Source organism: Triticum urartu, chromosome 3 (genome assembly GCF_003073215.2).
Source record: "Triticum urartu cultivar G1812 chromosome 3, Tu2.1, whole genome shotgun sequence".
Classification (NCBI taxonomy): Eukaryota; Viridiplantae; Streptophyta; class Magnoliopsida; order Poales; family Poaceae; genus Triticum; species Triticum urartu.
In genome coordinates this window covers 358,029,660-358,057,310 of record NC_053024.1, presented here as the reverse complement: position 1 = coordinate 358,057,310, position 27,651 = coordinate 358,029,660, and positions in this window count along the sequence as shown.

Sequence of the window (27,651 nt, the reverse complement as noted above, 5' to 3'; positions counted from 1 at the left end):
TATAATAAAAAGTTTCATATAGAGTGCATTTAAAACTATGAGAAGTTTGATACTTGATAATTGTTTTGAGATATAAAGATGGTGATATTAGAGTCATGCTAGTTGTGTAATTGAGAAATACTTGTGTTGAGGTTTGCAAGTTCCGTAGCATGCAGGTATGGTAACCGTTGTGTGACAAATTTGGAGCATGAGGTGTTCTTTGATTGCCTTCCTTATGAGTGGCGGTCGGGACGAGCGATGGTATTTTCCTACCAATCTATCCCCCTAGGAGCATGCGCATATTTCTTGGCTTGGATGACTTGTAGATTTTTGCAATAAGTATGTGAGTTTTTATGACTAATGTTGAGCCCATGGATTATACACACTCTCACCCTTCCACCATTGCTACCCTCTCTAGTGCCGCGCAACTTTCGCCGGTACCATAAACCCATCATTTACCTTCCTCAAAACAGCCACCATACCTACCTATTATGACATTTCCATAGCCATTCCGAGATATATTTCCATGCAACTTTCCACTGTTCTGTTTATTATGACACGCTTCACCATAGTCATATTGCTTTGCATGATCATGTAGTTGACATCATATTTGTGGCATGGCCACCATTCATATTTTTTTATACATGTCACTCTTGATTCATTGCACATCCCAGTACACCGCCAGAGGCATTCACATAGAGTCATATTTTGTTCTAAGTATCGAGTTGTAATTCTTGAGTTGTAAGTTAATAAAAGTGTGATGATCTTCATTATTAGAGCATTGTCCCATGTGAGGAAATGATGATGGAGACTATGATTCCCCCACAAGTCAGGGTGAGACTCCGGAAAAAAAAAAGAGGCCATAAAAAGGCCGAGAAAATGACAGAAAAAGAGAGAAGGGGCAATGTTACTATCCTTTCTCCACACTTGTGCTTCAAAGTAGCACCATGATCTTCATGATAGAGAGTATCTTATGTTGTCACTTTCATATACTAGTGGGAATTTTTCATTATAGAACTTGGCTTGTATATTCCAGTGATGGGCTTCCTCAAATTGCCCTAGGTCTTCATGAGCAAGCAAGTTGGATGCACACCCACTTTGTTACTTTTGTTGAGCTTTCATATACTTATAGCTCTAGTGCATCCGTTGCATGGCAATCACTACTCACTCACATTGATATCTATTGATGGGCATCTCCATAGCCCATTGATACGCCTAGTTGATGTGAGACTATCTTCCTCCTTTTGTCTTCTCCACAACCACTGTTCTATTCCACCTATAGTGCTATGTCCATGGCTCGCGCTCATATATTGCGTGAAAGTTGAAAAAGTTTGAGAATGCTAAAGTATGAAACAATTGCTTGGCTTGCCATCGGGGTTGTGCATGATGGCAGCATTTTGTGTGATGAAAATGAAGCATGGCCAAACTATATGATTTTGTAGGGATGAGCTTTCTTTGGCTATGTTATTTTGAGAAGACATAATTGCTTGGTTAGTATGCTTGAAGTATTATTATTTTTATGTCAACATTAAACTTTTGTCTTGAATCGTTCGGATCTGAATATTCATGCCACAATAAAGAAGATTGCATTGAAATTATGTTAGGTAGCATTCCACATCAAAAAATTTGTTTTTATCATTTACCTACTCGAGGATGAGCAGGAATTAAGCTTGGGGATGCTTGATACGTCTCCAACATATCTATAATTTTTGATTGTTCCATGCTATTATATTATCTGTTTTGCATGTTTAATGGGCTTTAATATGCTACTTTATATTATTTTTGGGACTAACCTATTAATCGAAGGCCGAGTGCCAATTTTTTTTTGCCTATTTCAGTGTTTCGTGGAAAAGGAATATCAAACGGAATCCAAACGAAATGAAACGTTCACGAGGATCTTTCTTGGAACAAACGAAAACCAGGAGACTTGGAGTGGAAGTCTGGAAGTCCGCGAGGCGGCCACGAGATAGGAGGGCGCGCCCAGGGGGGAGGCGCGCCCCCACCCTCGTGGGCCCCACAGAGCTCCACCGACGTACTTCTTTCGCCTATATATACTCTTATACCCTAAAAACATCAGGGGAGCCATGAAACCACTTTTGCACCATCGCAACCTTTTGTACCCGTGAGATCCCATCTGGGGCCTTTTTCGGTGATCTGCCGGAGGGGGATTCGATCACGGAGGGCTTATACATCAACACCATAGCCTCTCCAATGATGTGTGAGTAGTTTACCACAGACCTTTGGGTCCATAGTTATTAGCTAGATGTCTTCTTCTCTCGCTTTGGTTCTCAATACAAAGTTCTCCTTGATGTTCTTGGAGATCTATTCGATGTAATACTTTTTTGCGGTGTGTTTCCCGAGATCCGGTGAATTGTGGATTTATGATCAAGTTTATCTATGAATAATATTTGGTTCCTCTCTGAATTTTTATGTGCATGATTTGATATCTTTGCAAGTCTATTCAAATTATCAGTTTAGTTTGGCCTACTAGATTGATCTTTCTTGCAATGGGAGAAGTGCTTAGCTTTGTGTTCAATCTTGTGGTGTCCTTTCCCAGTGACAGTAGGGGCAGCAAGGCACGTATTGTATTGTTTCCATTGAGGATAAAAAGATGGGGTTTATATCATATTGCTTGAGTTTATCCCTCTACATCATGTCATCTTACTTAAAGCGTTACTCGATTCTTATGAACTTAATACTCTAGATGCATTCTAGATAGCGGTCGATGTGTGGAGTAGTAGTAGTAGATGCAGAATCGTTTTGGTCTACTTAACACGGATGTGATGCCAATATTCATAATCATTGCCTAGATATTCTCATAACTATGCGCTCCTCAATCAATTGCTCGGCAGTATTTTTTAACCACTATAATACATGTTATCATGAGAGAAGCCACTAGTGAAACATATGGCCCCCGGGACTCTTTCTTATTATATTGCATCTCTTTTTATTTACATCGCATCTCGTTTACTATTTTGCAATCTTTACTTTCCAATCTATACAACAAAAATACCAAAAATATTTATCTTACTATCTTTATCAGATCTCACTTTCGCAAGTGTCCGTGAAGGGATTGACAACCCCTTTATCGCGTTGGTTGCGAGGTTCTTGATTGTTTGTGCAGGTACTAGGTGACTTGCGTGTTATCTCCTACTGGATTGATACCTTGGTTCTCAAAAACTGAGGGAAATACTATGCTACTTTGCTGCATCACCCTTTCCTCTTCAAGGGAAAACCAACGCATGCTCAAGAGGTAGCAGGCTTCGGGCTCTTCGGCACCCCTCCGGAGTGTTATCGTCTCCGGTGCCGGTATTACTATCTTTGCCACGACACGATTTTGAGCGGCGTCGCTGGCGTCGATGTTTCGGTTGTGCCTCATCAGGTTTCTCCTCCACCGGATCTTTCCTGTTTGTATCTTCATCCTCTTTGGGTGTGTCCACCATGTACACGTCGTATGTGGAGGTGGCTGTCGAACGTCCGGTAATCGGTGGGTCTTGTTCGTCTCCGGCATCGTCGTCCATGTCATCGATATCTTTGGAGGCGTAATCCAGCATGTCGGTTAAGTGTTCGACAGTGGCTATGAAGTGGGTGGTGGACGGGACGTAAAATTCCCTGCTCTCAACCCCTAGTCCAGGCAGGGCGTAGTTCGGAAGTGATTCCTCTGTAATAGAGAGGGATTGCATTAAGTCCAGGGCCTCGTTTAAGAGCGAGGTTTTGACATGGAAGCGAGAGTCCGCGGGGCTGGCTGGTGATAGCCTCCTGGCCCTGCCTACTTGGCACGGACTTCGAGAGTTCGGATCTGGAGTCCGGGGGCGACTCTGGCCATTCAATGATAGGGGAACATGGACTGATTCCGAGTTCGCCGTGGACACGATCACCTCCGGATCCTCGATAATGCAGTTTTCAACGAAGAGTCCGGTGGGATCCACACTCCCATCTTCGGACCTGATGGTTTGCTCCGGATCTAAGGACAGAGCGATGGTCGAGGCCGCGAACCCTTTGAAGATCAAGTCTCCTCGAATATCGATGACATAGTTTAGGTTCCCGAAACTGATCTGATGACCAGGGGCGTAGCTGTCGATCTGTTCAAGGTGACCAATCGAGTTGGCACGCAGAACGGAGCCCCGAATACAAAAATCTGGCTGGGGAGGTAAACTTCCCCGGAGACGGCATCATTGTAGATGATCGAACGAGCCATCGAGCCTTCTGTTGACGGCATAGTGGAACTCTCAATGAAAGCACCAATGTCGGTGTCAAACCCGGCTAATCTCAGGTAGGGGGTCCCGAACTATGCGTCTGAGGATCGAAGGTAACAGGAGACAAGGGACATGATGTTTACCCGGGTATGGACCCTCTTAATGGAGGTAATACCCTACTTCCTGCTTAATTGACATTGATGAGTATAGGGGTTACAAGAGTTGATCTACCTCGAGATCATAATGGCTAAACCCTAGATGTCTAGCCTATATGATTATGACTGCCTCTACGGACTAAACCCTCCAGTTTATATAGACACTGGAGGGGCCTAGGGTTGTACAGAGTCGGTTTACAGAGAAAGGAAACTTCATATCCAAATGTTAAAGCTTGCCATCCACGCAAAGGAGAGTCCCATCCGGACACGGGGGAAGGCCTTCTATCTTGTATCTTCACGACCAATCAGTCTGGCCCATGTCACATAACCTGGACGCCCGGGGACCCCCTAATCCAGGACTCCCTCAGACACCTCTGTTGATAATGGAATATTTCTGAATTTATAGAGCTGAGAGGGAGGTTGGTGGACTCCCAGGGGGCATACAAGCCAGGGGCTCCCCCCCTAGGGTGCGCCCTAAGGGCTTGTGGTGCCCTCGGGACTCTTCTGACTTCATCTCCAAGTTTCGTGGGTGTCTTCCGGTCCAAGAAAAATCATCATGATTTTTTTATTCTGTTTGGACTTCGTTTGGTATTCGTTTTCTATAAAACTCAAAAACAAGGAAAAACAGAAACTGGCACTGGCTCTAGGTTAATAAGTTAGTCCCAGAAATAATATAAAATAGCATATTAATGCATATAAAACATCCAAAATAGATAATATAATAGCATGGAACAATCAAAAATTATAGATGCGTTGGAGACATATCAAGCATCCCCAACCTTAATTCATGCTCGTCCTTGAGTAGATAAATGATAAAAATATAATTTTTGATGTGGAATGCTACCTAACATATTTATCCATGTAATTTTCTTTATTGTGGCAGGAATGTTTAGATCCAGAAGATCCAAAACAAAAGATTAATATTGACATAAAAACAATAATGCTTCAAGCATACTAATAAAGCAATTATGTCTTCTCAAAATAACATGGCCAAAGAAAGTTATCCCTACAAAATCATACAGTCTGGCTATGCTCCATCTTCATCACACAAAGTATTACATCATGCACAATCCCGATGACAAGCCAAGCAATTGTTTCATACTTTTGATGTTCTCAAACTTTTTCAACTTTCACACAATACATCAGCGTGAGCCATGGATATAGCACTATAGGTGAAATAGAATATGGTGGTTGTGGAGAAGACAAAAAGAAGCAGATAGTCTCACATCAACTAGGCGTATTAACATGCTATGGAGATGACCATCAATAGATATCAATGTGAGTGAGTAGGGATTGCCATGCAACAGATGCACTAGAGCTATAAGTGTATGAAAGCTCAAAAATAAAATAAGTGGGTGTGCATCCAACTCGCTTGCTCACGAAGACCTAGGGCAATTTGAGGAAGCCCTTCATTGGAATATACAAGCCAAGTTATATAATGAAAAATTCCCACTAGTATATTAAAGTGACAACATAGGAGACTCTATCATGAAGATCATGGTGCTACTTTGGAGCACAAGTGTGGAAAAAGGATAGTAACATTGTCCCTTCTCTCTTTTCTCCCTCTCTCATTTTTTTGATGGGCTTCTTTGTCCTCTTTTATTTTTTATAAAGTCCGGAGACTGATCCCAACTTGTGAGGGAATCATAGCTTCCATCATCCTTTCCTCACATGGGACAATGGTCTAATAATGATGATCATCACATTTTTATTTACTTACAACTCAAGAATTACAACTCGATACTTAGAAAAAAATATGACTCTATATGAATGCCTCCGGCGGTGTACCGGGATGTGCAATGATCTAGTGTAGCAATAACATCAAAACATCATGCTAGCTATCTTACAATCATGCAAAGCAATATGACAATGATGATGCGTGTCATAATAAAATAGAATAGTGGAAGTTGCATGGCAATATATCTCGGAATGGCTATGGAAATGGCATAATAGGTAGGTATGGTGGCTGTTTTGAGGAGGGGTAAATGGTGGATTTAATGCACCGGTGAAAGCTGCAGGGTACTAGAAAGGCTAGCATTTGTGGACGGGTGAGAGTGCGTATAATCCATGGAATCAACATTAGTCATAAAGAACTCACATACTTATTGCAAAAATCCATTAGTCATCGAAACAAAGTACTACATGTTGGGGAACGTGGTAATTTCAAAAAAATTCCTACGCACACGCAAGATCATGGTGATGCATCGCAACGAGAGGGGAGAGTGTGATCTACGTACCCTCGTAGACCGAAAGTGGAAGCGTGATGTAGTCGTACGTCTTCACGGCCCGATCGATCAAGCACCGAAACTACGACACCTCCGAGTTCTAGCACACATTCAGCTCGATGACGATCCCCGGACTCCGATCCAGCAAAGTGTTGGGGAAGAGTTCCGTCAGCACGACGGCGTGGTGACGATCTTGATGTTCTACTGTCGCAGGGCTTCGCCTAAGCACCACTACAATATTATCGAGGACTATGGTGGAAGGGGGCACCGCACACGACTAAGAGAACGATCTTAGAGATCAACTTGTGTGTCTAGGGGTGCCCCCTGCCCCCGTATATGAAGGAGCTAAGGGGGGGTGCGGCCGGCCATAGGAGGAGGCGTGCAGGAGGAGTCCTACTCCTACCGGGAGTAGGACTCCCCCCTTTCCCTAGTTGGATTAGGACTTGGGGAAGAAGGAAGAGAGGGAAGAAAGGAAAGGGGGGGCGCCGCCCGCCCCCCTCCTTGTCCAATTCGGACTTGGGGGGGGGGGAGGGGCGCGCGGCAGCCCCTAGGCCTCCTCTCCTCTTCCTCCACTAGGCCCATTAAGGCCCATTAGGTTACCTGAGGGTTCCGGTAACCTCCCGGTACTCCGGTAAAATGCCGATTTCACCCGGAACACTTCCGATGTCCAAACATAGGCTTCCAATATATCAATCTTTATGTCTCGACCATTTCGAGACTTCTCGTCATGTCCGTGATCACATCCGGGACTCCGAACTAACTTCGGTACATCAAAATATATAAACTCATAATGAAACTGTCATCGTAACATTAAGCGTGCTGACCCTACGGGATCGAGAACAATGTAGACATGACCGAGACATGTCTCCGGTCAATAACCAATAGCGGAACCTAGATGCTCATATTGGCTCCCACATATTCTACGAAGATCTTTTATCGGTCAGACCACATAACAACATACTTTGTTCCCTTTGTCATTGGTATGTTACTTGCCCGAGATTCGATCGTCGGTATCTCAATACCTAGTTCAATCTCGTTACCGGCAAGTCTCTTTACTCGTTTCGTAATACATCATCTCACAACTAACTCATTAGTTGCAATGCTTGCAAGGCTTATGTGATGTGCATTACCGAGAGGGCCCAAAGATACCTCTCCGACAATCGGAGTGACAAATCCTAATATCGAAATACGCCAACCAACCATGTACCTTTGGAGACACCTGTAGAGATCCTTTATAATCACCCAGTTACGTTGTGACATTTGGTAGCACACAAAGTGTTCCTCCGGCAAACGGGAGTTGCATAATCTCATAGTCATAGGAACATGTATAAGTCATGAAGAAAGCAATAGCAACATACTAAACGATCGGGTGCTAAGCTAATGGAATGGGTCATGTCAATCACATCATTCTCCTAATAATGTGATCCCGTTAATCAAATGACAACACATGTCTATGGTTAGGAAACATAACCATCTTTGATTAACGAGCTAGTCAAGTAGAGGCATACTAGTGACGTTTAGTTTGTCTATGTATTCGCACAAGTATTATGTTTCCGGATAATACAATTCTAGCATGAACAATAAACATTTATCATGATATAGGGAAATAAAATAATAACTTTATTATTGCCTCTAGGGCATATTTCCTTCAGTCTCCCACTTGCACTAGAGTCAATAATCTAGATTACACAGTAATGATTCTAACACCCATGGAGCTTTGGTGCTGATCATGTTTTGCTCGTGGAAGAGGCTTAGTCAATGGGTCTACTACATTCAGATCCGTATGTATCTTGCAAATCTCTATGTCTCCCACCTGGACCAGATCCCAGATGGAATTGAAGCGTCTCTTGATGTGCTTGGTTCTCTTGTGAAATCTGGATTGCTTTGCCAAGGCAATTGCACCAGTATTGTCACAAAAGATTTTCATTGGACCCGATGCACTAGGTATGACACCTAGATCGGATATGAACTCCTTCATCCAGACTCCTACGTTTGCTGCTTCCGAAGCAGCTATGTACTCCTCTTCACATGTAGATCCCGCCACAACGCTTTGTTTAGAACTGCACCAACTGACAGCTCCACCGTTTAATGTAAACACGTATCTGGTTTGCGATTTAGAATCGTTCGGATCAGTGTCAAAGCTTGCATCAACGTAACCATTTACGATGAGCTCTTTGTGATGAGGACATGACTACCTTGGATACGACCAAAAATATTGCATACATGCATATTTGTCAGGTGATTTCTAATGCAAACTATTCAATAATCTATTTATGTTATCCAGAACAAAAATACTTCACACACTTTTGTGTTTTGTGATGAGGACATCAATACCATTGTTACACCCACAGCCCCTACTGTTACATATACTGGACCAATTACTAGAGCTCGCGCACGCCAATTAAATTACCAGGTACTTTCGTTTCTTGGTAATGATTCTAATGTTCATGAGATTATGATGCTGCCTAAATTGGATACATTTGTTTTGCTTTCAAATGAAGGGCCTAGCTTGGAGAAGGATGAACATTGGAGCAAGAACACGCATGAAGTTGATGGCATGCGCAAGGGGATCAAGAACGGAGTTACAAGTGATGATTTCAGGACTTTGAAGCCGCCATAAGGAGTGCATGAAGCCATGGACGAAATATACAAGATGCCACTTTCATAATATTCGTCCATAGGCTATTCTAGGGTGCTGCGTCACCTTATTAATGGGCCAGGCCCATGTAATTTCGAAATACTTAAGTATAGGCTATTTTTAGAGTCCGTATGTGTGGGGAAACAAGAGTTAGGGTTGGTTTCGGACCCCACCCTCAAGGGCCACGAAATTCCCCTCTCTTCCTCCATATATACAGCCCTTAGGGCGTCGTTTAGACTTTGGGTTTTGTTTAGATTAAAAGTTCGCCATAGCTGCAACTTCGCGTACTTCGTTTGTGTCCAACGACCAGACCAAGACGTCACAGAACCCCACCTTGATCAATAAAGCTTTCATCTTATATTCGCAATATCCAGATTGCAATCTCAGTTTCTTGCTTGTTCTTCGTTTGCTCGCAGGAAACAGGCCCTCGTGGTCAGGTTGATCGTGCTCCGGCGTGGTCAATAACCCCTCGGAAGTTGGTTTAGCGATTGCTAAGGCGCGACGTCTCGCACGTTCGTAGTCGGATCGTCAAGGTCGACTCCCACAGAAAACGATAGCCACCATCTCATCGAAACATCGGGACACCTTTGCCTCTATCAAGTGGTATCAGATTTCCAGGTTGCTCGGTGAGATTTTACAGTTTTTCGTAGATTAGATCGAGTCTGTTCTTCATACCTACAGTCCACGAAAAAGCCACACAAAAAAAATTAGGGTTAGTTCATCATATCCGAACCAATCTGAGCCTTTGCATAATCTTTTTAGGGTTTTTGCTTTGTTGAATTTGCGGTTGCATCGTCGTGTCAAGTTGCTGGTCTTAGAGTCTAGTCTTTTAGAGTTTCGAGTTCTGGTCATAAGTTGTCACGCCGCCGCCGCACCATCATCATCGCCCATCTACCACTTTTGCTTATCCGCCACCGCTCTGAATCCATATCCATATACCACCACCAATCCGTATCCATATACCACCATCAATCTCTATCCATATACCACCACCGCTACCATATACCACCACCGCTGCCATATACCACAACCATATATCCACCACCAATCCGAGTTCTTCTCATATTAGGTTTGTTCTTGAGATCAATCTATTCCGATTCGTGTTTCCTTGCCTGCGTAGGTCTCGGAAAAAAAAGTCTGGAGACCCCCGGGCAGTTTTTAGGCCAAAATTTTCACGGGCAATTTTTTTCCCTATCCTATTTTTAGGCTTTTCTGAGTCTTTTGAGCCACGTGCCATCATAGTGATTTTTTGTCGCACTTTTTCGTCGTCGCTGCCCTGATTTCCGAAAAAAAAAGTGAAAAAAATTTTCGTGCCCATCCTATCAGTTTGACGAGGGAAGAGTTTTGAGACACTCGCCATTATAGTAATTTTTCGCAAAAAAAAGAGGAGCGCAAAAAAAAAAAAGAGGAGCGCAAAAAAAAGCGAAAAAAAAAGTTCCAGAGTGTGCTTTTCCCTTATTTACGTGCAGCGCCGTGATTTTGTTAGTGTTCTAGGCTCGCGTCTCTAGCACGGTCTAGCCTAGGACCAGCACAGTACCGTCGTTGAGCGTTTATTCAACTTTGCATCTCTGAATTGATTATTGCTGACCCTTTTTGCTACCATACTATAAGCCTTCCCAGCTCCACATACCTCTACGTCGTGCGTTTGACTCTCCCTGGCAATCGCTCTATCCAAGCTTTTGAGAGTTTTGACTACAACGGTTGCCGATCACCGCCTGCTGCTGGGTAAGAACTGGTAAGAATTTGAGATTTGCTTGACGGATTTGTGACACCCGCCACCACCACCTCTTGTTAGTATTCTGTAGGATCATATTCTTGTGTGTTTTCTATTGTTGCTAACCATGGCAGGATCACAAGCCGACGAGACTGACTGGGAGAACATGACGAATCAGGAGTTGCATGATAAATTTCAGCAAATGATGAATGGACAGGTGCAGGATGTGCTAAACAGATTTGAAGAGGCCATGGAGAAGATAGATGACATGGAGAAGACGTTCGAAACAAAGCTCGATGACAGGTTTAATGAATTGCTCGCGCGTCTTCCACCACCACCACCGGCTGCACCTAACGCACCTCTACAACAACAACAACGACGACTACCTACACATCGTGAAACAGCCCTCCGCCGAGCGAGCCGTCTCCCTCTTGCACCTGGCCAAACTGTTGGTGCTGCTGTTGCTACTTCTGTGGCTCCTGCTGCTGATGCGGAGGAGGATGATTTTGCTGGCGATTACGAGGATGAGGTTGATCAAAATCAGAACTACGTGCCACCACCAGCACAGCAACCATCAGGTCGTCCACATGCAAATAATGGCAATGGTAGGGCTCACCCTCAGGTACGAGATCATGACCATCTCCCTAAACTAAAATTGAATATTCCACCATTTGAGGGTAGATATGTTCCTGATATATATCTTACTTGGGAGTTAGAAACTGAACAACGATTTACATGTTTACAATATCCCGAGGAGAGACGTGTTCCTGCTGCTGTTTGTGCATTCACTAGTTTTGCATGTGTTTGGTGGTCTGAGCATTGTAGATTATATCCTATTCCTGCTACTTGGGCTGCTTTGAAAACTGCTATGCGTACTCGTTGGGTTCCACCATATTATCAACGTGAATTACTTCAAAAATTGCAGCGCTTAAGACAGGGAAAAAATTCTGTAGAAGAATATTATCAGGAATTACAAACTGGCATGATTAGATGTGGTATTGTTGAGGAGAATGAAGCTATGCTTGCACGTTTTATGGGTGGATTAAATAGAGAGATTCAGACGATTCTAGAGTATAAGGAGTATACTAATATCACTCGTTTATTCCATCTTGCTTGTAAAGCTGAACGTGAAGTGCAGGATCGACAGGCATTGGCGCGGACTAACTTTTCTGCAGGTCGACCTTCTTCATGGACACCACGTGCATCATCTACTTCCACACGTTCTGCTACACCGGCGCCTCCGTCGGCTGCCACCTCCAACCGTGATACAATAAAGCAGGCACAATCACCACTATCTGCCAAGAGCACACCTTCTGGGCCTGCAAAGAGCTCTTCTTCATCCATGGCATCAACAGGGCAAACACATGATATTATTTGTCGACGTTGCAAGGGTGGAGGTCATTATGCGAGAGAATGCCCATCTAAGCGTGTGATGATTGTTACTGAGGATGGTGGGTATGAGTCCGCTAGTGACTATGATGAGGAGACTTTGGCTCTTATTACACGTGACGAACACGGTGGAGACGATTCTGATCATGAGACGCAATACATGGCTCCTGAAGATGCTGACAGGTATGAATGTTTAGTTGCTCAACGTGTTTTGAGTGTGCAGGTTACACAAGCTGAGCAAAATCAGAGGCATAATTTGTTCCATACAAAGGGAGTTGTGAAGGAACGTTCTGTTCGCGTGATCATAGATGGAGGGAGTTGCAACAACTTGGCTAGCATCGAGATGGTGGAGAAGCTATCTCTCACCACAAGACCACATCCACATCCTTACTACATCCAATGGTTCAACAACAGCGGCAAGGTTAAGGTAACACGTACTGTTCGTGTGCATTTTAGTATCTCTACATATGCTGATTATGTTGATTGTGATGTGGTACCGATGCAAGCATGTTCCTTATTACTTGGTAGACCATGGCAATTTGATAAAAATTCTATTCACCATGGTAGAAACAATCAGTATACTCTTGTTCATAAGGATAAAAATATTACTTTGCTTCCTATGACTCCTGATTCCATTTTGAAAGATGATATTAATAGAGCTAATAAAGCAAAACAGGAGAAAACTAAGAGTGAAAATCAGATTGTGGCAAAAGAATTTGAGCAACAAATGCAGCCTAATAATAATAAACAATCTAGTGTTGCTTCTGAAATTAAATTGAAAAGTGCATGTTTACTTGCCACCAAATCTGATATTGATGATCTAGATTTTAGCAAATCTGTTTGCTATGCTTTTGTGTGCAAAGAGGCATTATTTTCATTCGAGGACGTGCCTTCCTCTTTGCCTCCTGCTGTCACTAACATTTTGCAGGAGTTCGCCGACGTCTTTCCACAAGACGTGCCACCGGGATTACCACCTATTCGCGGGATTGAGCATCAAATTGACTTAATTCCCGGTGCATCATTACCCAACCGGGCACCATACCGTACCAATCCAGAGGAGACGAAGGAGATTATGCGTCAAGTACAAGAACTGCTCGACAAAGGTTATATACGCGAATCCCTTAGTCCTTGTGCTGTTCCTATCATTTTAGTGCCGAAAAAGGATGGTACGTCGCGTATGTGCGTTGATTGTAGAGGCATTAATAATATTACTATTCGTTATCGTCATCCTATTCCTAGGCTAGATGATATGCTTGATGAATTGAGTGGCTCTACAATATTCTCCAAAGTTGATTTGCGTAGTGGTTACCATCAAATTCGTATGAAATTGGGAGATGAATGGAAAACAGCATTTAAAACTAAGTTTGGATTATATGAGTGGTTAGTCATGCCTTTTGGGTTAACTAATGCACCTAGTACTTTCATGAGGTTAATGAACGAAGTTTTACGTGCTTTCATTGGACGATTTGTGGTAGTTTACTTTGATGACATATTGATTTATAGCAAATCTTTGGAGGAACATTTGGAACATTTACGTGCTGTTTTTATTGCTCTACGTGATGCACGTTTGTTTGGTAACCTTGGAAAGTGCACCTTTTGCACCGACCGAGTATCTTTTCTTGGCTATGTTGTTACTCCACAGGGAATTGAAGTTGATAAAGCCAAGATTGAAGCTATTGAGAGTTGGCCGCAGCCCAAAACGGTCACACAAGTGAGGAGTTTCCTTGGCCTCGCTGGTTTTCTATAGGCGTTTTGTGAGAGATTTCAGCACCATTGCTGCACCTCTCAACGAGCTTACAAAGAAGGATGTACCTTTTGTTTGGGGTACCGCACAGGAAGAAGCCTTCACGGTATTGAAAGATAAGTTGACACATGCTCCTTTACTCCAACTTCCTAATTTCAATAAGACTTTTGAGCTTGAATGTGATGCTAGTGGAATTGGATTAGGAGGTGTGTTATTACAAGATGGAAAACCTGTTGCATACTTTTCTGAAAAATTGAGTGGGCCTAGTCTGAACTATTCTACTTATGATAAAGAATTATATGCTCTTGTTCGGACCTTAGAAACATGGCAACATTATTTATGGCCCAAGGAATTTGTTATACATTCTGATCATGAATCTTTGAAACACATTAAAAGTCAAGCAAAACTGAACCGTCGACATGCTAAATGGGTTGAATTCATTGAGACTTTCCCTTATGTGATTAAACACAAGAAGGGTAAAGAAAATGTTATTGCTGATGCCTTGTCTCGTCGTTATACTATGCTTTCACAACTTGACTTTAAAATATTTGGTTTGGAGACCATCAAGGATCAATATGTTAATGATGCTGAATTTAAAGATGTATTGCAGAATTGTAAGGAAGGGAGAACTTGGAACAAGTTCGTTCTTAACGATGGATTTGTGTTTCGTGCTAACAAGCTATGCATTCCAGCTAGCTCCGTTCGTCTTTTGTTGTTGCAGGAGGCGCATGGAGGAGGATTAATGGGACACTTTGGCGTCAAGAAGACGGAGGATATACTTGCTACACATTTCTTTTGGCCAAAGATGAGACGGGATGTTGAGCGTTTTGTTGCTCGCTGCACTACATGTCAAAGAGCTAAGTCACGACTCAATCCTCATGGTTTATATATGCCTTTGCCTGTACCTAGTGTTCCTTGGGAGGATATATCTATGGACTTTGTTTTAGGTTTACCTAGAACAAAGAAGGGGAGGGATAGCATATTTGTTGTCGTGGATAGGTTCTCGAAAATGGCACACTTTATACCATGTCATAAAAGCGATGATGCTGTTAATGTTGCTGATTTGTTCTTTCGTGAAATTATTCGCTTACATGGTGTGCCAAATACTATTGTTTCAGATCGTGATACTAAATTTCTTAGCCACTTTTGGAGATGTTTATGGGCTAAGTTGGGGACTAAGCTGCTTTTTAGTACTACTTGTCACCCCCAAACTGATGGACAAACTGAAGTAGTCAATAGAACATTGTCTACTATGCTTAGGGCTGTTTTGAAGAATAACAAGAAAATGTGGGAAGAATGCTTGCCTCATATTGAATTTGCTTATAATCGTTCATTGCATTCTACTACTAAGATGTGCCCTTTTGAAATTGTGTATGGTTTCCTACCTCGTGCACCTATTGATTTGTTGCCTCTTCCATCTTCGGAGAAGGTTAATTTTGATGCTAAAGAACGTTCTGAATTGATTTTAAAAATGCATGAGTTAACTAAGGAAAACATTGAGCGTATGAATGCTAAATATAAACTTGCTGGAGATAAGGGTAGAAAACATGTTGTGTTTGCACCTGGAGATCTTGTTTGGTTACATTTGCGTAAAGATAGATTTCCTAATCTGCGCAAATCAAAGCTAATGCCACGTGCTGACGGTCCTTTTAAGGTTTTAGAGAAAATAAATGATAATGCATATAAACTTGAGCTACCTGCAGATTTTGGGGTTAGTCCCACTTTTAACATTGCAGATTTGAAGCCTTATTTGGGTGAGGAAGATGAGCTTCCGTCGAGGACGACTTCATTTCAAGAAGGGGAGGATGATGAGGACATCAATACCATTGTTACACCCACAGCCCCTACTCTTACATATACTGGACCAATTACTAGAGCTCGCGCACGCCAATTAAATTACCAGGTACTTTCCTTTCTTGGTAATGATTCTAATGTTCATGAGATTATGATGCTGCCTAAATTAGATACATTTGTTTTGCTTTCAAATGAAGGGCCTAGCTTGGAGAAGGATGAACATTGGAGCAAGAACACGCATGGAGTTGATGGCATGCGCAAGGGGATCAAGAACGGAGTTACAAGTGATGATTTCAGGACTTTGAAGCCGCCATAAGGAGTGCATGAAGCCATGGACGAAATATACAAGATGCCACTTCATAATATTCATCCATAGGCTATTCTAGGTGCTGCGTCACCTTATTAATGGGCTAGGCCCATGTAATTTCGAAATACTTAATTATAGGCTATTTTTAGAGTCCGTATGTGTGGGGAAACAAGAGTTAGGGTTGGTTTCGGACCCCACCCTCAAGGGCCACGAAATTCCCCTCTCTTCCTCCATATATACAGCCCTTAGGGCGTCGTTTAGACTTTGGGTTTTGTTTAGATTAAAAGTTCGCCATAGCTGCAACTTCGCGTACTTCGTTTGTGTCCAACGACCAGACCAAGACGTCACAGAACCCCACCTTGATCAATAAAGCTTTCATCTTATATTCGCAATATCCAGATTGCAATCTCAGTTTTCTTGCTTGTTCTTCGTTTGCTCGCAGGAAACAGGCCCTCGTGGTCAGGTTGATCGTGCTCCGGCGTGGTCAATAACCCCTCGGAAGTTGGTTTAGCGATTGCTAAGGCGCGACGTCTCGCACGTTCGTAGTCAGATCGTCAAGGTCGACTCCCACAGAAAACGATAGTCACCATCTCATCGAAACATCGGGACACCTTTGCCTCTATCATTTTGTCTAATTGCAGGTGTATGGGACATTTGTACAATCCACATATGAAGACAAGGGAAAAGGAGAAGTTTAGGTTGTGTTCAAAAAGTCCTCTCACGTCACTTTTGGGCCAAGAGAAGATAGAGTCCAAGTCTCTCACGTTCTGGATTCAGATTCGGACTGCACAGACATACCTGACTCAAAACGCCAACAACTTTTTCATACGGACTCCGAATTGGGTGATTCTTTTTTTGTTGGAAACTAGATTTCGTGCTCTTTCCAACCCAATTGGATTCACCTTCAAATTCATCCGGAGCGTTGAGTTACGGACGAAACAATCTGATGTTGCAGCAGAATCCGAGTCAAACTACAAGCCCAAAGGTGTTGCATCACCTCCACTTGGGCCCATGAGCCTTGTACGACCTAGGGTTAGTTTTAGGCTGCCTTGGGACGTCCTACCACCTCCTTGGCCGCCACCCCTTGCTCCTATATAAGTAGATCCATCTAGTAGCTTTTTCCTTGGGATTTGTTTAGTTAAAAGTTAGCCATTGCAACTTCGTGTACTTCGTTTGTGTCCAACGACTAGACCAAGACCGCTTACGGATCCCCACCATTATCAATACTTCATATATATTTGCGATATTCAGATTGCTTTATCATATTCTTGCTCGTTCTTCGATTGCTTGCAGGAATAGACCTTCGTGGTTAGGCTGACCGTGCTTCCAGCATCGTCAGTAACCTCAGGAGATTGGTTTAGCGGTTGCTAAGGCGCAACGTCGTGCACGTTTGTAGTCGGATCGTCAAAGTCGTCTCCACCAAATCGATAGTTATCATCTCATCGAAAGATCGGGACCCTCGCCTCTATCACTTTGTCACCTCCATATATGAGAAACATATCCTTAGTCCTTTTCAGGTATTTCAGGATGTTCTTGACTGCTGTCCAGTGATCCACTCCTGGATTACTTTGGTACCTCCCTGCTAGACTTATAGCGAGACACACCATCAGGTCTGGTACACAGCATTGCATACATGATAGAGCCAATGGCTGAAGCATAGGGAACATCTTTCATTTTCTCTCTATCTTCTACATTGGTCGGGCATTGAGTCTTACTCAATTTCACACCTTGAACACAGGCAAGAATCCTTTCTTTGCTTGATCCATTTTGAACTTCTTCAAAACTTTGTCAAGGTATGTGCTTTGTGAAAGTCCAATTAAGCGTCTTTTGAAAAACTCCTATTCAAGTATCCCTTTATGCTATCCAAAAATTCTATATCATTTCCGATTAATAATATGTCATCTACATATAATATCAGAAATGCTACAGAGCTCCCACTCACTTTCTTGTAAATACAGGCTTCTCCAAAAGTCTGTACAAAACCAAATGCTTTGATCACACTATCAAAGCGTTTATTCCAACTCCGAGAGGCTTGCACCAGTCCATAAATGGATCGCTGGAGCTTGCACACTTTGTTAGCTCCCTTTGGATCGACAAAACCTTCTGGCTGCATCATATACAACTCTTCTTCCAGAAATCCATTCAGGAATGCAGTTTTGACATCCATCTGCCAAATTTCATAATCATAAAATGCGGCAATTGCTAACATGATTCGGACAGACTTCAGCATCGCTACGGGTGAGAAGGTCTCATCGTAGTCAATCCCTTGAACTTGTCGAAAACCTTTTGCGACAAGTCGAGCTTTGTAGACAGTAACATTACCGTCAGCGTCAGTCTTCTTCTTGAAGATCCATTTATTCTCAATTGCTTGCCGATCTTTTGGCAAGTCAACCAAAGTCCACACTTTGTTCTCATACATGGATCCCATCTCAGATTTCATGGCTTCAAGCCATTTTGCGGAATCTGGGCTCACCATCGCTTCTCCATAGTTCGTAGGTTCATCATGATCTAGTAGCATGACTTCCAGAACAGGATTACGGCACCACTCTGGTGCGGATCTTACTCTGGTTGATCTACGAGGTTCAGTAGTATCTTGTTCTGAAGTTTCATAATCATCATCATTAGCTTCCTCACTAATTGGTGTAGGTGTCACAGAAACCGGTTTCTGTGATGTACTACTTTCCAATAAGGGAGCAGGTACAGTTACCTGATCAGGTTCTACTTTCCTCCTACTCGCTTCTTTCGAGAGAAACTCCTTCTCTAGAAAGTTTCCGAATTTAGCAGCAAAAGTCTTGCCTTCGGATCTGTGATAGAAGGTGTATCCAATAGTTTCCTTTGGATATCCTATGAAGACACATTTCTCCGATTTGGGTTCGAGCTTATCAGGTTGAAGCTTTTTCACATAAGCATCGCAGCCCCAAACTTTCAGAAACGACGACTTTGGTTTCTTGCCAAACCACAGTTCATAAGGCGTCGTCTCAACGGATTTTGATGGTGCCCTATTTAACGCGAATGCGGCCGTCTCTAAAGCATAACCCCAAAACGATAGCGGTAAATCAGTAAGAGACATCATAGATCGCACCATATCTAGTAAAGTACGATTACGACGTTCGGACACACCATTACGCTGTGGTGTTCCGGGTGGCGTGAGTTGCGAAACTATCCCGCATTGTTTCAAATGTACACCAAACTCGTAACTCAAATATTCTCCTCCACGATCAGATCGTAGGAATTTTATTTTCTTGTTACGATGATTTTCAGCTTCACTCTGAAATTCTTTGAACTTTTCAAATGTTTCAGACTTATGTTTCATTAAGTAGATATACCCATATCTGCTTAAGTCATCTGTGAAGGTGAGAAAATAACGATATCCGCCACGAGCCTGAACATTCATCGGACCACATACATCTGTATGTATGATTTCCAACAAATTTGTTGCTCTCTCCATAGTACCGGAGAACGGTGTTTTTATCATCTTACCCATAAGGCACGGTTCGCAAGTACCAAGTGATTCATAATCAAGTGGTTCCAAAAGTCCATAAGTATGGAGTTTCTTCATGCGCTTTGTACCGATACGACCTAAACGGCAGTGCCACAAATAAGTTGCACTATCATTATCAACTCTGCATCTTTTGGCTTCAACATTATGAATGTGTGTGTCGCTACTATTGAGATTTAATAAGAATAGACCATTCTTCATGGGTGCATGACCATAAAAGATTTTACTCATATAAATAGAACAACCATTATTCTCTGATTTAAATGAATAACCGTCTCGCATCAAACAAGATCCAGATATAATGTTCATGCTCAACGCTGGCACCAAATAACAATTATTTAGGTCTAATACTAATCCCGAAGGTAGATGTAGAGGTAGCGTGCCGACTGCGATCACATCGACTTTGGAACCATTTCCCACGCGCATCGTCACCTCGTCCTTAGCCAATCTTCGCTTAATCCGTAGTCCCTGTTTTGAGTTGCAAATGTTAGCAACAGAACCAGTATCAAATACCCATGTGCTACTGCGAGCATTAGTAAGGTACACATCAATAACATGTATATCACATATACCTTTGTTCACCTTGCCATCCTTCTTATCCGCCAAATACTTGGGGCAGTTCTGCTTCCAGTGACCAGTCTGCTTACAGTAGAAGCACTCAGTTTCAGGCTTAGGTCCAGATTTGGGTTTCTTCTCTTGAGCAGCAACTTGCTTGTTGTTCTTTTTGAAGTTCCCCTTCTTCTTCCCTTTGCCCTTTTTCTTGAAACTAGTGGTCTTGTTGACCATCAACACTTGATGCTCCTTCTTGATTTCTACCTCCGCAGCTTTCAGCATTGCGAAGAGCTTGGGAATAGTCTTATTCATCCCTTGCATATTATAGTTCATCACGAAGCTCTTGTAGCTAGGTGGCAGTGATTGGAGAATTCTGTCAATGGCGCAATCATCTGGAAGATTAACTCCTAATTGAATCAAGTGATTATTATACCCAGACATTTTGAGTATATGCTCACTGACAGAACTGTTCTCCTCCATCTTGCAGCTATAGAACTTATTGGAGACTTCATATCTCTCAATCCAGGCATTTGCTTGAAATATTAACTTCAACTCCAGGAACATCTCATATGCTCTGTGACGTTCAAAACATCGTTGAAGTCCCGATTCTAAGCCGTAAAGCATGGCACACTGAACTATCGAGTAGTCATCAGCTTTGCTCTGCCAGACGTTCATAACATCTGGTGTTGCTCCAGCAGCAGGCCTGGCACCCAGCGGTGCTTCCAGGATGTAATTCTTCTGAGCAGCAATGAGGATAATCCTCAAGTTACGGACCCAGTCCGTGTAATTGCTACCATCATCTTTCAACTTTGCTTTCTCAAGGAACGCATTAAAATTCAACGGAAAAACAGCACGGGCCATCTATCTACAATCAAACATAAACAAGCAAGATACTATCAGGTACTAAGTTCATGATAAATTTAAGTTCAATTAATCATATTACTAAAGAACTCCCACTTAGATAGACATCCCTCTAATCCTCTAAGTGATCACGTGATCCAAATCAACTAAACCATGTCCGATCATCACGTGAGATGGAGTAGTTGCATTGGTGAACATCACTATGTTGATCATATCTACTATATGATTCACGCTCGACCTTTCGGTCTCCGTGTTCCGAGGCCATATCTGTATATGCTTGGTTCGTCAAGTATAACCTGAGTATTCCGCGTGTGCAACTGTTTTGCACCCGTTGTATTTGAACGTAGAGCCTATCACACCCGATCATCACGTGGTGTCTCAGCACGAAGAACTTTCGCAACGGTGCATACTCAGGGAGAACACTTCTTGATAATTAGTGAGAGATCATCTTAAAATGCTACCGTCAATCAAAGCAAGATAAGATGTATAAAAGATAAACATCGCATGCAATCAATATAAGTGATATGATATGGCCATCATCATCTTGTGCTTGTGATCTCCATCTTCGAAGCACCATCATGATCACCATCGTCACCGGCGCGACACCTTGATCATCATCGTAGCATCATTGTCGTCTTGCCAATCTTATGCTTCCACGACTATTGCTACCACTTAGTGATAAAGTAAAGCATTACAGCACAATTGCATTGCATACAATAAAGCGACAACCATATGGCTCCTGCCAGTTGCCGATAACTCAGTTACAAAACATGATCATCTCATACAATAAAATTTAGCATCATGTCTTGACCATATCACATCACAACATGCCCTGCAAAAACAAGTTAGACGTCCTCTACTTTGTTGTTGCAAGTTTTACGTGGCTGCTACGGGCTTAGCAAGAACCGTTCTAACCTACGCATCAAAACCACAACGATAGTTTGTCAAGTTGGTGATGTTTTAACCTTTGCAAGGACCCTGCGTAGCCACACTTGGTTCAACTAAAGTTGGAGAAACTGACACCCGCTAGCCACCTTTGTGCAAAGCACGTCGGGAGAACCGGTCTCGCGTAAGCGTACGCGTAATGTCGGTCCGGGCCGCTTCATCCAATAATACCACCGAACCAAAGTATGACATGCTGGTAAGCAGTATGACTTATATCGCCCGCAACTCACTTGTGTTCTACTCGTGCATATAACATCAACGCATAAAACCTGGCTCTGATACCACTGTTGGGGAACGTAGTAATTTCAAAAAAATTCCTACGCACATGCAAGATCATGGTGATGCATAGCAACGAGAGGGGAGAGTGTGATCTACGTACCCTCGTAGACCGAGAGCGGAAGCGTTATGACTACGCGGTTGATGTAGTCATACGTCTTCACGGCCTGACCGATCAAGCACCGAAACTACGGCACCTCCGAGTTCTAGCACACGTTCAGCTCGATGACGATCCCCGGACTCCGATCCAGCAAAGTGTCAGGGAAGAGTTCCGTCAGCACGACGACGTGGTGATGATCTTGATGTTCTACTGTCGCAGGGCTTCGCCTAAGCACCACTACAATATTATCGAGGACTATGGTGGAAGGGGGCACCGCACACGGCTAAGAGAACGATCTTAGATATCAACTTGTGTGTCTAGGGGTGCCCCCTGCCCCCATATATAAAGGAGCCAAGGGGGGGTGCGGTCGGCCATAGGAGGAGGCGCGCAGGAGGAGTTCTACTCCTACCGGGAGTAGGACTCCCCCCTTTCCCTAGTTGGATTAGGACTTGGGGAAGAAGGAAGAGAGGGAAGAAAGGAAAGGGGGGGCGCCGCCCGCCCCCCTCCTTGTCCAATTCGGACTTGGGGGGGGGGGAGGGGCGCGCGGCAGCCCCTAGGCCTCCTCTCCTCTTCCTCCACTAGGCCCATTAAGGCCCATTAGGTTACCAGGGGGTTCCGGTAACCTCCCGGTACTCCGGTAAAATGCCGATTTCACCCGGAACACTTTCGATGTCCAAACATAGGCTTCCAATATATCAATCTTTATGTCTCGACCATTTCGAGACTTCTCGTCATGTCCGTGATCACATCCGGGACTCCGAACTAACTTCGGTACATCAAAATATATAAACTCATAATGAAACTGTCATCGTAACGCTAAGCGTGCGGACCCTACGGGGTCGAGAACAATGTATACATGACCGAGACATGTCTCCGGTCAATAACCAATAGCGGAACCTGGATGCTCATATTGGCTCCCACATATTCTACGAAGATCTTTTATCGGTCAGACCGCATAACAACATACTTTGTTCCCTTTGTCATCGGTATGTTACTTGTCCGAGATTCGATCGTCGGTATCTCAATACCTAGTTCAATCTCGTTACCGGCAAGTCTCTTTACTCGTTTCGTAATACATCATCTCACAACTAACTCATTAGTTGCAATGCTTGCAAGGCTTATGTGATGTGCATTACCGAGAGGGCCCAGAGATACCTCTCCGACAATCAGAGTGACAAATCCTAATATGGAAATACGCCAACCCAACATGTACCTTTGGAGACACCTGTAGAGCTCCTTTATAATCACCCAGTTACGTTGTGACGTTTGGTAGCACACAAAGTGTTCCTCCGGCAAACGGGAGTTGCATAATCTCATAGTCATAGGAACATGTATAAGTCATGAAGAAAGCAATAGCAACATACTAAACGATCGGGTGCTAAGCTAATGGAATGGGTCATGTCAATCACATCATTCTCCTAATAATGTGATCCCATTAATCAAATGACAACACATGTCTATGGTTAGGAAACATAACCATCTTTGATTAACGAGCTAGTCAAGTAGAGGCATACTAGTGACGTTTAGTTTCTCTATGTATTCACACAGGTATTATGTTTCCGGATAATACAATTCTAGCATGAACAATAAACATTTATCATGATATAAGGAAATAAAATAATAACTTTATTATTGCCTCTAGGGCATATTTCCTTCACTACACGCATGCTCCTAGGGGGATAGATTGGTAGGAAAAAACCATCGCTCGTCCTCGACCGCCACTAAAATGGAAGACAATCAATAAATAAATCTTGCTCCGACTTCATCACATAACGGTTCACCACACATGCATGCTACGGGAATCACAAACTTTAACACAATTATTTCTATCAATCCACAATTACGCACTAGCATGATTCTAATATCACCATCTTCATATCTCAAAACAACCATAAGGAATCAAACTTCACATAGTATTCAACGCTCTTCATATGAAAGTTTTTATTATATCCCTCCTGGATGCCCATCATATTAGGACTAAATTCATAACCAAAGCGAATTACCATGCTGTTTAGAAAGACTCTCAAAATAATATAAGTGAAGCTTGAGAGTTCAACAATTTGTATAAAATAAAGCCACTGTCGTTCTCTAAAAGATATAACTGAAGCACTAGACCAAATTGCCTAGCTCAAAAGATATAAGTGAAGCACATAGACTATTCTAATAAATTCACGATTCATGTGTATCATACAAGACACTCCAAGCAAAACACATATCATATGGTGAATAAAAATATAGCCTCAAGTAAATTTACCGATAAACGAAGACGAAAGAGGAGATGCCATCCGGGGCATCCCCAAGCTTAGATTCTTGGTTGTCCTTGAATATTACCTTGGGGTGCCTTGGGCATCCCCAAGCTTAGGCTCTTGCCACTCCTTATTCCATAGTCCATCAAATCTTTACCCAAAACTTGAAAACTTTACAACACAAAACTCAAAAAGAAAACTCATGAGATCCATTAGTATAAGAAAATAAATCACCACTTTTTGGTATTGTTGTGAACTCACTCTTTATTTATATTGGTGTAATATCTAATGTATTCCAACTTCTCCATGGTTCATACCCATACTCCCCATAGATTCATCAAAATAAGCAAACAACACATAGGAAACAGAATCTGTCAAAAACAGAAGAGTCTGTAGAAATTTGAAGTCTTCGTATACTTCTGTAACTCCAAATATTCTTAAAAATTAGGACAGTGTGGCCAATTTGTATATTAATCTTGTGTAAAATTTAGAGTTTTTTCACGATTCACTGATTTTTTAAAATTGTTTTATTGGGCGCAAAAGTTTCTCTTTTTTAGCAAGATCAAATCAACTATCACCATAGACCATTCCAAAGGTCTTGCTTGGCTCAAACACTAATTTAAAACATGAAAACACATCTAACCAGAGGCTAGATGATAAAATTACTCAAAAACAGGAACAAAAAAGCAAGAAAAAATAAAATTGGGTTGCCTTCCAACAAGTGTTATTGTTTAACGCCCCTAGCTTAGCATAAATCATAGATCAAGGTATTGTCATCTTTGGTATGAAATCCATAAATAGCTCTCATAATATATTCATATGGTAACCTAATTTTCTTTATAGGAAAGTGTTCCATGCCCTTCCTTAATGGAAACTGAAATCCAATGTTTCCTTCTTTCATATCAATAATTGCACCAATTGTTCTAAGGAAAGGTCTACCAAGTATAATAGGACATGTCGGATTGCAATCTATATCAAGAACAATGAAATATACAGGCACATAATTCCTATTTGCGACAATAAGAACATCATTAGTACTTCCCATAGGTTTCTTAACAGTCGAATCCACTAGATCCATATTTAAAGAACAATCATCAAATTCACGGAAACCTAACACATCACAAAAAGTTTCTGGAATCATGGAAATGCTAGCACCCAAATCACACAAAGCATGGCACTCATAATCTTTAATCTTCATCTTAATAGTACATTCCCACTCATCATAATGTTTTCTAGGGATAGAACCTTCCAATTCAATCTTTTCTTCAAAAGATTTCATCATAGCATCAATGATATGTTTAGTAAAAGATTTATTTTGATTATAACCATGAGGAGAATTCAACATGGATTGCAATAAGGAAATACAATCTATCAAAGAACAATTATCATAATTAAAATCCTGGGAATCCAAGAGAGTGTGTTCATCGCTACTTAAAGTTTTGACCTCTCCAAACCCACCTTTATCAATCTTTGCATCAAGATCTATAAACTCCAAATCGTTGGGACGCCTTTTAGCTAAAGTTGACTCATCTCCAGTCACATCTTTATCAAGATTTATCTTAGGAGACAAAGATTCAATAGGAGTCACATCAATCACTTTAAGATCTTCATCATTATTCTCATAAAAACTAGAAGAACATGCTTTTACAAACCAATCTCGCTTAGCACGCATCTTAGCGGTTCTTTCTTTGCACTCATCAATATAAATTCTAATAGATTTCAGAGATTCATTAATATCATGCTTGGTTGGAATAGATCTAATTTTAAAAGAATCAATCTCAATAGAAATTATATCCACGTTCCTAGCTAAATGATCAATCTTAAGCAAATTTTATTCAACCATAGCACTGAAATTCTTGTGAGAACCAATAAATTCTTCAATATTATTGTCAACATTAGAGGGCATCTTATTATTGTAGGAATTACCATAATTATTAGAGGAATTACTAGGAAATAGACTAGGGTTGAAATTACCTCTATACGTGTTATTACCAAAATTGTTCCTACCAACAAAATTCACATCCATAGATTCATTATTATTCTCAATAAAAGTAGACAAAGGCATATCATTTGGATTAATAGGAGCACTCTTGTCCAGCTTTCCACTCAAAACATTAATTTCTTCAATCGCATGCACTTTTTTTACTAGTAGAAGATCTTTCGGTATGCCATTGAGAGTAATTAGCCATAATATTATCTAGGAGTATAGTAGCTTCTCCTAATGCGATTTCCATAAAAGTACCTCCCGCGACCGAATCTAAAAGATTTCTGGAAGAAAAATTCAATCCGGCATAAAACATTTGTATGATCATCGATAAATTTAAACCATGAGTAGGGTAATTTCTTATCATCAATTTCATCACTACAAAAAGAAAGAGACGTCCGTGACATTTGGCCCGAATGAAATTTTTTCTGTCATGCTTATGACACTTCTATGATGATAATTGTGACAAAAGCACGTATCATCATAGATGTGGTGGGCTCCTACTTCTATGACAAAAATCATGACAGAAAATGGGCTTTTCGTCGTGGGCTGGTCGGGGACGCACCTGCATGACATTCTTTGGGCCATCCATGACAGAAAAAATCATGGTAGAAGCGAGGGCGAGGAAAATTTTGGGGAGTTCCCAGTTACGGTGGGTAGTTGGGCCGAGCGATGCATGGAGGGATTACGCGTTTCTCTCATACACATACACGCGTGTGTGCGAGGCGTTGGTCTCTAACTGAACCTGAGCGAGGCATTCGCTTGCTGAACCAGAGCGATTGCACTGGCTACGTGTTACTAAACCCGAGCGATCGATCGATCCCTGGCTGTTAACTGAACCCGATCAAGCGATTCCTTCGCTAGTGCTACTAACTGAAGCCGATCGAACCTACTACCTCTTGATGAGCAGTTTGCGTTGTTGGGGGTTGGATGAATAGTTCCTGGTGGGGGTTGGATGAACATGACCCCGTGGTAGTAGAGGTCGTTGCCGCAGGATGAACATGACCCTGGTCGAGGAGGCTGGTGGAGGGTGGATGAATAGGACCC